The sequence below is a fragment of the Notolepis coatsorum genome, assembly GCF_963971535.1.
Source record: "Notolepis coatsorum genome assembly, chromosome: 4".
NCBI classification, from domain to species: Eukaryota; Metazoa; Chordata; class Actinopteri; order Aulopiformes; family Paralepididae; genus Notolepis; species Notolepis coatsorum.
The window spans coordinates 80,020,599-80,032,364 of record NC_140168.1 but is presented as its reverse complement, the minus strand read 5'-3'; the positions used below and the strand labels follow the sequence as shown (position 1 = coordinate 80,032,364).

Here is an 11,766-nt window from a genome sequence, read left to right as displayed (position 1 = left end):
TTCCACCTAACCTCGTTAGACTGGTAAAGCACTACGATCGAAAGTGTGAATTTCCGGTGTATGTACTTCCCCTGGAAGCTGCCTCCGAACGGACCAAACTTTTCCCGAATCCTGTCGGCAAACAAGCTAGAACGTCCCGGTCATGTAGTAAATTATTCAGGCAAAGCCGTTGCAGTGGCTTAAACGAGGAAATATTGTGCACTTCACACGTTTCTATAATTGTTTTGTCGAAACCGGAAAGTCTGTAGCCTGTACTTCCTGTACTTCCGTTTTCACACTTTAGGAGGCATAGCTTTACCAGCCTACCTTCCACCATGAAGACATCAAAACCACTTTTGCAAGAAACTCTGGAGGACAGGTGCTCAACCAAAAAGAAAGGGCACACCAAAGGTGCGCAGTGCGCACATAACATGCAGGGACATTTTAGCCACCAGAGGGCCCCCAATATATTTTCTTTAGTGAGACAAAATCAATAACAAAGACAACACGATACATGCCAAACAAGGCAGACAGAAAATACAAAACACAGGTGTGTGTGAACCTTGCTTCCTATGCATTGTGTTTGAAAATACAGTTATTACCATGTTGGCAGGTTCCTTTCATCTGTGGATTTGTTATCTGTGTTCTATAAATATAGTATTTTTATGTGAATTTATGCATACAGATTTATGCAAAGTTGCAAAGGAGAGTAAGAAGGAGAGAGTGGCTGATTAAGGGGTTACGTGCCAGACAGTTTACGTAGTGGGCCCCATACAAGCTTGCGTCGGTGTGTGTGCGCGTGCATGTGTGTGTGTGTGTGTGTGTGTGTGTGTGTGTGTGTGTGTGTGTGTGTGTGTGTGTGTGTGTGCGCATGCGTGCATGTGTGTGTATGTCAGACAGAGAGAGAGAGCTTACTCCAGTGTCAGTAAGGAATGCCAAATAAAAACTTTTGATTCTAAGAATGAGAGGAGAAATAATGTGTGGACAACATACAGTAATGACTTCCTGTTTCACAGTGATCTCAGCAGCCGATAGGAGAAGAGAAGGAAACCACACAGGCTGAACTTCCTGTCTGTCTCCTTGGCAACCGTTGCCACTCCCTTGCCAACTAGCAGAAATGTGTTGATGACAGAGACTAGACAAACTGTCACAACATCATCTCTATGAGCAGACTTCACAGCAGAGCAGGGTCAAATATGACTTTTAAATCATCATTAAAGCCCCCATCAGTGATCCAAACATAAACAACTGGGTAGCATAAACAAATGCTGTGATTCTCTTGTTGACTGACTGAGCTCTTGATACAAGGACTAACACTAGACAACATGCTGTCATTCTCTAGTTGACTGAGCTCTTGATACAAGGACTAACACTAGACAACATGCTGTCATTCTCTATTTGACTGACTGAGCTACAAGGACTAACACTAGACAACATGCTGTCATTCTATAGTTGATTGACTGAGCTCTTGATACAAGGACTAACACTAGACAACATGCTGTCATTCTCTATTTGACTGACTGAGCTCTTGATACAAGGACTAACACTAGACAACATGCTGTCATTCTCTATTTGACTGACTGAGCTACAAGGACTAACACTAGACAACATGCTGTCATTCTATAGTTGATTGACTGAGCTCTTGATACAAGGACTAACACTAGACAACATGCTGACATTCTCTAGTTGACTGACAACAGGTACATATGAGGTTTTAATTGTAATATAATCGCTGATTTGATTTGAGGGTGAATAGAGTTAGGAGGTTTAGACAGATGATCGGTTTAATGCTTTCCCATTGTTTAAACTTTGTAAAACCCACACACACATATGGAGGATGATCTATGGAGTTGATTTATATATAAAAAATTAAATATTCAAAATGGAGTTATGAGGTTTTGTCCCGCCAGCAGTGATATTATGAACACAGTCCATTTACCATTAACAATTTAATTGTATTTTGTGTCTGTAAAAGGTTTGTTTACATTGATATTCTGTTTTCCCAATGGATGGGAGTACTTGACTTGACAGACAAACTGCTTCAGCCAATTGAAGCAGTGAAGTCCAGTTGCCGAATCCATTCAGAAGAATGGCAAAAGCGTATTTTCCTCAGAGGAAGCCTGCTAGTGCGTACTCTTGTTCTTGTTTAATTGTTGTTATTGAGACTATTTCTGCTATATGGTAACTGCATGTAATATGTCTGTGTTTATCCTACTAACACTCATTGCTTCGGGGAGACTGTTTAGCCAGTGACAACGTGCAATTCACATAATCAGCTACGAGAACCAATCAGGGGCTGTGTTCCACGCGTCCCTGATTGGCTATGATTGCGTTGTAATTTTTGGATATCAATGGATAGGAGGGAGGCCAGTCGGCATCTCAAAAACATGTTGTTTTATTGTGAGAATGACTGGTTTCCAGGCTACGTGAACATTCCAAATTCAAGTTTCTAGCATATTTAATTAGTCATGTACAGCTGGAGCACTTACCCCAAACATATTTTTTATGACTCAGATCTATCAAAACAACAAGGGAAACAGCACTGAGGCATGTTGGAAAGACCAGAGCATCAGCCAACGCAGGAAGCGTGGCCTCGGAAAAGGTTTATTGGAAAGTCGATACGTCACAACTTAACAACCCCATTGTTCTGTTGTTGAGGACATGTGATAATCGGACATGAAACTTCCGTGTTCTGTGTCTCAACTGCTCAGATGGACACCCTGTGATATGAGTGATAATAGTGTCTTCAGTTCACTAGAGGTCTGCTCTCCTCTGGGTGATAATAGTGTCTTCAGTTCACTAGAGGTCTGCTCTCCTCTGGGTGATAATAGTGTCTTCAGTTCACTAGAGGTCTGCTCTCCTCTGGGTGATAATAGTGTCTTCAGTTCACTAGAGGTCTGCTCTCCTTAATAGTGTCTTCAGTTCACTAGAGGTCTGCTCTCCTCTGGGTGATAATAGTGTCTTCAGTTCACTAGAGGTCTGCTCTCCTCTGGGTGATAATAGTGTCATCAGTTCACTAGAGGTCTGCTCTCCTCTGGGTGATAATAGTGTCTTCAGTTCACTAGATGTCTGCTCTCCTCTGGGCAGTGGCGGACTGGGACACAAATTCAGCCCGGGACATTCAGACGCACCAGCCCACACACCGGCCCACGCACCGGCCCCGAAACCGGCCCACACAACGGCCGTTATGAAACACTTGTCCAGTATTAAACAACCCAAGGCTGTGGCTAAGGAGTCAACATCAGGGAGACCAAATCTACACACCGCCCCTAGATGTGCACTCATGCACAGTGCACACACACACACACACACACACACACACACACACACACACACACACACACACAGAGACACACACATACATATACCGTTACTTCCTGTCATTGGCATGTGTTTTTTTTTTTTTACTAACATCTTAGTGCCTCATTAGCCTAGGGATTAAGGATACATGAAGTATTAACTACACCATAATAATATTGAGGTTTTGATCCATAGAAAAGGTCTGTGCTACACAATTTCAGTTAGATTGGATTTATTGTCCTTTAATTTGGCACTCATGACATTAGTTGCTTGCCGTTTAATCAACATCGAAAGACCCCCCACTTCCTCCCAGACACCCATTCCAAGAGCTTGTTTTCTCTCTCTCTCTCTCTCTCTCTCTCTCTCTCTCTCTCTCTCTCTCTCTCTCTCTCTCTCTCTCTCTCTCTCTCTCTCTCTCTCTCTCTCTCTCTCTCTCTCTCTCTCTCTCTCTCTCTCTCTCTCTCTCTCTCTCTCTCTCTCTCTCTGTGTATGTGTCTCTCTGTGTGTGTGTGTGTGTCTCTCTCTCTCTGTGTCTCTCCCTCTCTCTGTGTGTCTCTCTCTGTGTCTCTCTCTCTGTGTCTCTCTCTCTCTTTCTCTCTCTGTGTGTCTGTCTGTCTGTCTGGACTGGGCTCTCTCTCTCCCCTCAGGGTCAGCTGTGCTGGACTGGGCACTCTCTCTCCCCTCAGGGTCAGCTGTGCTGGACTGGGCGCTTTCTCTTTCCTCAGAGTCAACTGCATAAGAAGAACATCAGCAATCAATAATAATGGCTTGAATTCATACAGCGTTTTTCAGCCTTTTGAAAACACCCAAAGTAGTAGTAGTAGTAGTAGTAGTAGTAGTAGTAGTAGTAGTAGTAGTAGTAGTAGTAGTAGTAGTAGTAGTAGTTTATTCAGTCATCATCTCACACAATACAATATACACCATCATTTAACAATATTTGATTTTACAGTGACTGAGAAGGTACAGACTGAAGCAATGCTTATATAGCCTATGCCTGTCCTATATTCTTAACAAAAATTAAAAAATTAAGACTCCAAAACAGTATTCTAAAAGAAAATAGCAAAAAAAAACAGTATTATTCACCCTTGTAGTTTTCAAAAAAGCTTTACAAACCATTTTCTTAAAAACCAAAAGCGAATGACTCATTCTTAACTGTATATCAGCATTGTTCCACAAAGCGCTTCACAGAAACCATCAAGCATTCACACTCACACAGTCATACGCTACTGGTGGTCGTGAGCAGCATCAGCAAACACACCTTCCCTGTGGCAGACTGACGGAATCATGTCTGCTATTCAGCGCCAACCACCATCAACAACCTTCATAAATACATTCAACATTAATGGAATAGGCTAACTACCAACTTAGCTGTAGCAGTTAGCTGTTATATGCAATCACATTTGTTTAACTACGGGGTAGTAGTTGACCTAGTTGTTAGCTTAAGCTAGTTAGCTGTGGTTATCTACAAACATGTAGATGAGACTAATCGAGAACATGGCTAACTGTTGGGAATTCTAAGGTACATCTTATTTAAGCATGTAAAATGGCACATACTGGCCCACACACCGGCCCACATACTGGCCCACACACCGGCACACACACTGGCCCACATTAGTGGCCCACACACCGACTCACACACTGGCCCACACACCGGCCCACAGACTGGCCCACATACTGGCCCACACACCGGCCCACACACCGTCCCACATACTGGCCCACACACCGGCCCACACACTGGCCCACATTAGTGGCCCACACACCGACTCACACACCGGCCCACACACTGGCCCACATTAGTGGCCCACACACCGACTCACACACCGGCCCACACACTGGCCCACATTAGTGGCCCACACACCGACTCACACACTGGCCCACACACTGGCCCACACACTGGCCCACACACTGGCCCACATTAGTGGCCCACACACCGACTCACACACTGGCCCACACACTGGCCCACACACTGGCCCACACACTGGCCCACACACCGGCCCACATTAGTGGCCCACACACTGGCCCACATTAGTGGCCCACACACTGGCCCACACACTGGCCCAAAAAAAAAAGTAAAAAAAAAAAAAAGTAAAAAAAAAAAAGTATAATTTTTTTTTTTTTTTTTTTTTTTTTTTTTTTTTGACCAGCCCACTTTGGTTCCGGCCCATCGGGATTCGTCCCGAACGTCCCGATGGCCAGTCCGCCACTGCCTCTGGGTGATAATAGTGTCTTCAGTTTACTAGAGGTCTGCTCTCCTCTGGGTGATAATAGTGTCTTCAGTTCACTAGATGTTACCCAACAGAGTTTATCAGCAGAGCTCTCAAGACACAGAACAAGTGGAAATGTTTTATGTCCGATTATCACATTTTCTCCTCACAACACGACGATATGATTCAGACAAAAGATTGCCGAAGTGCCTCTTTATTCAGAGCAGTTGCTTCACTGTTTCTGGAGGGTTTCAAGTATAGGTGTTACGCAACCTTAGCAACAGAACCCAGACCACACTTCCCTTTAAAGAGGGACAACTCTGTCTAAAGTGATGTCTTAATCTGGCATAACAATTTAAGTGGGTCACGGGTGGCAAGTATACTGTATATCCCTATTGGGTTTCATCAATGGTCAATCACCAACATTGACCCATAGTCACCACCCCCTAATTACAGTACTTAAAGGGACACTTTGCTGAAAAATAGCTGATTTATTTTGCACATAATCTCACACACATCCAAAAACTCTAAACAATTTTGCACACATTAATTTAGAGCTCAATTAAATTATAATGTAGCAGTCCCTATAAGACAAGGTATTGCTATTTCTTCATCTACATACATTCATGGAAATGTAATTAACACAACACAATGTTTCAATGTCCCTGATGACATCACTGGTGGCCATATTCAAACTCATTCACTCTCAATATGTTTTACATTTGTGTCGTCTGGCATAAAAAATGTCGAGTGTACGACCTCGTGTGTGAGATCAGGATTCTGAGATTTTGAATTTTTTTATCCACTTTTTCTCCTCTTTTTCTATTTTTCTCCCATCCCAATTTCAATGTGCCAATTCTCTCCTCCCCTGTCTTGAACGTTGCTCGCATATGCCCCCTACTGGTCGGTCGTAGGGAGGATAGAAGCCTTGCATCACGTGTTCCCTCCGGCACACGAGGAGGCAGCCTGTCACATCTTTTCACCTGTCAGCGCGGACTCTCATTGGCGTGAGGTGTAACGCGTGGGAGGCTCACGCTGCCCCTGCCATTTCCTGTCTCTGCTGTGCAGGCGTCCCCCAACCGACCTGTAGAAGTCGCTGTCCACAACGTCCAATCCCCACCCATCGACTTCCACCCGCCAACTCTGCCAATTGAGTTAGTACAACGGCCGGCCCAAGCCGGAGGCAATGCTGACACCCGGATTTGAGACCGGAGTCTCTCGCATTGGTGACGAGCGCAATCTCCGCTACGCCACCCAGCCGCCCTGATTCTGAGAACTTTCAAACGACGACATCACAATGGCTACCGGCCAGTGAAAGCTCCAGAGAGGCATAACTTTAAGACAGAATTCTGAGGAAACATTCAAAATAAATTGCACCCAGAGAGAGGGGGAGAGAGAGAGGGAGAGAAAGATGGAGAGAGAGGGAGGGAGAGAGGGGGAAGGAGAGAGAGACAGAGGGAGATAGAGAGACAGAGGGAGAGGGAGATATAGGGAGACAGAGAGGGAGGGAAATAGAGGGAGAGAGAGGGATGGAGGGAGATAGAGGGAGAGCGGGAGATGGAGAGAGAGGAAGGGAGAGGGAGGGAGGGAGCTAGAGGGAGAGAGGGAGATAGAGGGAGAGGGAGGGAGAACAAATGACACTCAGAGAGGAGGACAATGAGGGTCTCTTACAAACAGAGGGAAGATGAAAAGAGACAGAGAAAGAGGGGGGTGGGAGAAACAGAAGGACACAAATCTGAGAGACAGAGACGAGAGAGAGAGAGAGAGAGAGAGAGAGAGAGAGAGAGAGAGAGAGAGAGAGAGAGAGAGAGAGAGAGAGAGAGAGAGAGAGAGAGAGAGAGAGAGAGAGAGAGAGAGAGAGAGAGAGAGAGAGAGAGAGGGGCGTGTCTTCTATTATGCTAAGTTGGGTTATTGAAGGAAATGCATCAGACAGCAGGAAGGGCAGCCTGGCTCTCTATCTGAGCACTTAGACAGGGCACTGCTATGGTACATTACACCGACATTAACAACTGTGAGTACAGTCTAGTTATTATAGTTCTGCGACTAGCAAAAATGCTATCTGCTTTGAACACATTGGTTTAGTATTACATATCTACTCTGTAACTGTGAATACAGTCTAGTTATTGTAGTTCTGTGACTAGCCAAACATTATCTGCTTTGATCACATTGGTTTAGTATTACACTGATATGTACTCAGTAACTGTGAGTGTAGTCTAGTTATTGTAGTTCTGTGACTAGCAAAAACGTTATCTGCTTTGAACACATGGTTTAGTATTACATTGATATTTATTTACTCAATAACTGTGAGTGTAGTCTAGTTATTGTAGCTCTGTGACTAGCAAAACGTTATCTGTTATTAACAGATTGGTTTAGTATTACATTGATATTTACTCAATAACTGTGAGTGTAGTCTACTGTAGGCTAATGGTCTGTGACTAGTCAAATGTTTTAGTGTATTTGTCTAGGGTATTGTCACAGAGGATATAGTGACTGCTGGAAAACAATGGCAGTTATTTTATAATACATTATGATATCAGAAATCTGTATATTTGGATGTATTTTGGTATTATATATATATAATACCAAAATACATCCAAATATACAGATTTCTGATATCATAATGTATTATATATATATATATATATATATATATATATATATATATATATTAGTGCTGTCAATAGATACATTTTTTTTACTAATTAATCTCAGAATTTTCTGTAATTAATCTAGATTCAAAATTGCATTTTTCTACATAAAACCAAAGCTTGTAAAAGATATTTACTTGAGTAAAATCATGGAATTAATGTAAAATCAACACAAAGAAAGTATATTTAGATTTCAAAGACTATTTTAATAGCTGTCTTTGAATACAGTTTCTCTCCTGTGAAATACAAATGTTCAACAAAACCATCAAAATTTACTCAGCTAGACCTCTTTCTTATATCCGCGGCGCTAAGATTGAAGATTTTTCACTCCATAGATGAATCTAGATACATTTATTTTAATGCTTTAATACATTTAAATTAATCTCCAGAGTTAAAGCATTCATTTTGACAGCCCTAATATATATATATATATATATATATATATATATATATATATATATATATATATATATATATATATATATATATATATATATATATATATATATATATATATATGTGTGTGTGTGTGTGTGTGTGTGTGTGTGTGTGTGTGTGTGTGTGTGTGTGTGTGTGTGTGTGTGTGTTGATCACAAATAATAATACAAAATAAAATAATCATCATCCTGTCCAAGACATTAAAGTTCAGTCAAATGTTTTTCAGTCCATTCGTTTGTGGAGAGGAGTGTGTCCGAGCCAATATGGAGATGTTTTTGCTGTACTGAAGACAGATGTGGCCAGGCCAAGGCTGCTGTACTACTACTACTACTACTACTACTACGTGACAGGCAAGACCTGCTGTCGATGAACCGGATGTGAAACTACGGCTCAATGTAAAAAGAAATATATATATATAATAATAACAATAATCTTTCGGGGGAGTTTTCATCAGAGGGACTGAAGAGCGGTGCCAGAGGTCAACTTGAACAGGTGAGAAGCCTCTATAGACTAATAGACTTGAACAGGTGAGAAGCCTCTATAGACTAATAGACTTGAACAGGTGAGAAGCCTCTATAGACTAATAGAAGATTGGGCGGCTGAGTGGCGCAGTGGGCAAGGCGCTCGCCACTAACGCGGGAGATGCTGGTATCGAGCCCAGCTCTCGCCGTTGCTACCGGCTTGGCCGGTCGTTCATACTAATACAATTGGCAGTGTTAGAGGGTGGGAAAGCCGGTGGGTGGGGATTGGACGTTGTGGACAGCGACTCCTACAGGTCGGTTGGTGCGCCTGTACAGCAGAATCAGGAAGTGTCGGGGGCAGCGTGAGCCTCCCACGCGTTACTCCTCGCCACTGAGAGATCGCGCTGTTCAGGTGAAAAAATGCGACGGCTGCCTCCTCGTGTACCGGAGGCCAGAGGGGACACGTGATGCAAGGCTTGGTCCTCACTGCAGCCGACCAGTGGGAGGCATGGTCTAGCAACGTTCGAGACAGGGGAGGGGAGGATTGAAGGGAGAAATTTGGCGAGGCAAAATTGGGATGGGAGAAAAAATTTGAATTTGAATAGAAGATTAGAGAAGCAGGTTCACCAACGGATGGTTGTCATTTACCCACCAAGGTGTCGTGGAAGCAAGACACTTACTGTACCACCCGACTGCTCCAAGACTGTGGTTATACTGGACAGTTTTAACGACCATGTGAGAATCTATCTCGTCATGTTATGCTTTGTGTCCCCTGAACCAGAAACGGTTTGGACCGATCAGCGCGTTCTGTGCATCAGACCGTCTGGCGCTTCAGGTTACTGGACAGCTGCATGTTTTCTTTTAATGGTCATTTCTGTGCACTTTTATACATAATAATAACAAAGCAATTATCATATACAACGAAACAGGCAAGGAAAGAAAAGTACAAAAGACAAAGTGCAAAGGTCAATAAATAGTAATTATAGCATAGATAAAAGGTCAATAAATACTATAGTCACTATTGCATAGATAAAAGGTCAATAAATTGTCATTATAGCATAGATAAAAGGTCAATAAATAGTCATTATAGCATAGATCAAAGGTCAATAAATAGTCATTATAGCATAGATCAAAGGTCAATAAATAGTCATTATAGCATAGAAAGAGGTCAATAAATACAATGGTAATCGCCAATAAAATTATATGAAGGCCTAAAGTGCAGTTCACATAAAGCAGTTCATATTAGCCATTACGGTTGAGGGGTCTGACTGCCTTGGAGAAAAGGATGTTAGTAGCCTTGTGGACCTTGATGTTCCTGTACCTTCTCCCTGCCTGCATGAGGGGAACCAGGCCGTGGGATGAAAGGGGTCACTGATGATACTGGTGGTGTTGCAGATACAGCGTTGGTTGTATACTGTATGTCCATCAAAGATGGCAGCAAGGCACCAGTGATTCTTTCTGCGGGTCTCATTAGCCTGTCCTGTCTGTGTTGTGCAGTGGTGGAAGAAGTACACAGTTCCTTTACTTGAGTAAAAGTAATACTCAGATAAATGAGTACTCTGGTAAAAGTAAAGGTCCTCCATTCAAATTCTACTTAAGTAAAAGTAGAGAAGTATTTGCTATTGAATGTACTTAAGTATCTAAAGTAAAAGTACACATACTACATGACGTTTGTGTATCCATTGACCTCTATAGGTTATGTTAAAGTGGTACGTGGTCCAGTTATGCTGCTCTGAGTACGTCCTCTTGAAGTTGACAGGCTTCAAATGTGAAAGTATATAATCTTCATACATTTTTTATTTTGTATATATTATGTTTTCTATGCAAAATCCTTTTCTTCAAAGTAACTAGTAACTGATGGGTTCAGATAAATGTAGTGGAGTAAAAAGTACAATATTTCCCTTGAAATGTAGTGGATTAAAAGTTCTCTAAAATGTAAATACTCACATAAAGTAGATCGAAAATACAGTACAGTACTTGAGTAAAAATACTTAGCTACTTATGTTTTCAACGGCGCCTCGGTGGAAGATGGTTCAAGTGGTGGCGGCCCGCTCTCCTCAGTCTACGGAGCAGGTGGAGATGCTGTTGGTCCTTCTTGATGGTGTGGTGTTGTAGCTGGAGGTCATCAGTCAGACGTACCCGCAGGAACTCAGTGCTGTTTACCCTCTCTCTAAGACAGGACATCAATGGTCAATGATGATGATGTTGGGGTTGACCTTCCCGAAGTCAGCGATCATTTCTTTGGTTTTGTCAGTGTTGAGGGTAGGATTGTGTGTTTTGCACCAAGCTGTCCGGTTCCTCCACCTCCCTTCTGTCGGCTGATCCGTCCTTGTTGCTGAGGAGACCTACGTCTATGGTGTCATCAGCAAATGTTATTTTTTTTATAAATGTTTTTTTTTTCTTTTTTCAAAACATACATGGAACAAGACATCACAATACAGTAGACTTAATAACAAAGACACTAACAACACTAGCACTAACAACAATAACAACTATAATGACAATAAGCATAATAAAGACATAATATAAACTATAAAAGTACATTAACAGACATGACAAAGGACAAACAACAAAAACATGGCTCAGATGGCTTCATATGTTATACAATGTATATATAGCAATAGTGGCGATTAGGGAGTCAGCTCCTGGCCAATGATAGCACCCAGTGGACTGATACAGACTGTGTGTGTGGAGTGTGTACGTTTGTTTCGTATATGTGTGTCTTATATCTGTGTG

General features: G+C 42.4%; 1 protein-coding gene across 1 annotated transcript in view; it reads left to right on the top strand.

The window, feature by feature from the left end:
• Positions 1–7,402: 7,402 nt before the first annotated feature.
• The window catches only part of LOC311227258 (tumor necrosis factor alpha-induced protein 8-like protein 2), a 43,244-nt gene continuing 38,880 nt past the window's right edge, over positions 7,403–11,766 (top strand). Inside the window, exons 1-2 of the mRNA XM_084312849.1 lie at positions 7,403–7,494; positions 8,796–9,061. The gene's annotated coding sequence lies outside the window, so the exon portion shown is untranslated. The remainder of the gene's footprint in view (positions 7,495–8,795; positions 9,062–11,766) is intronic.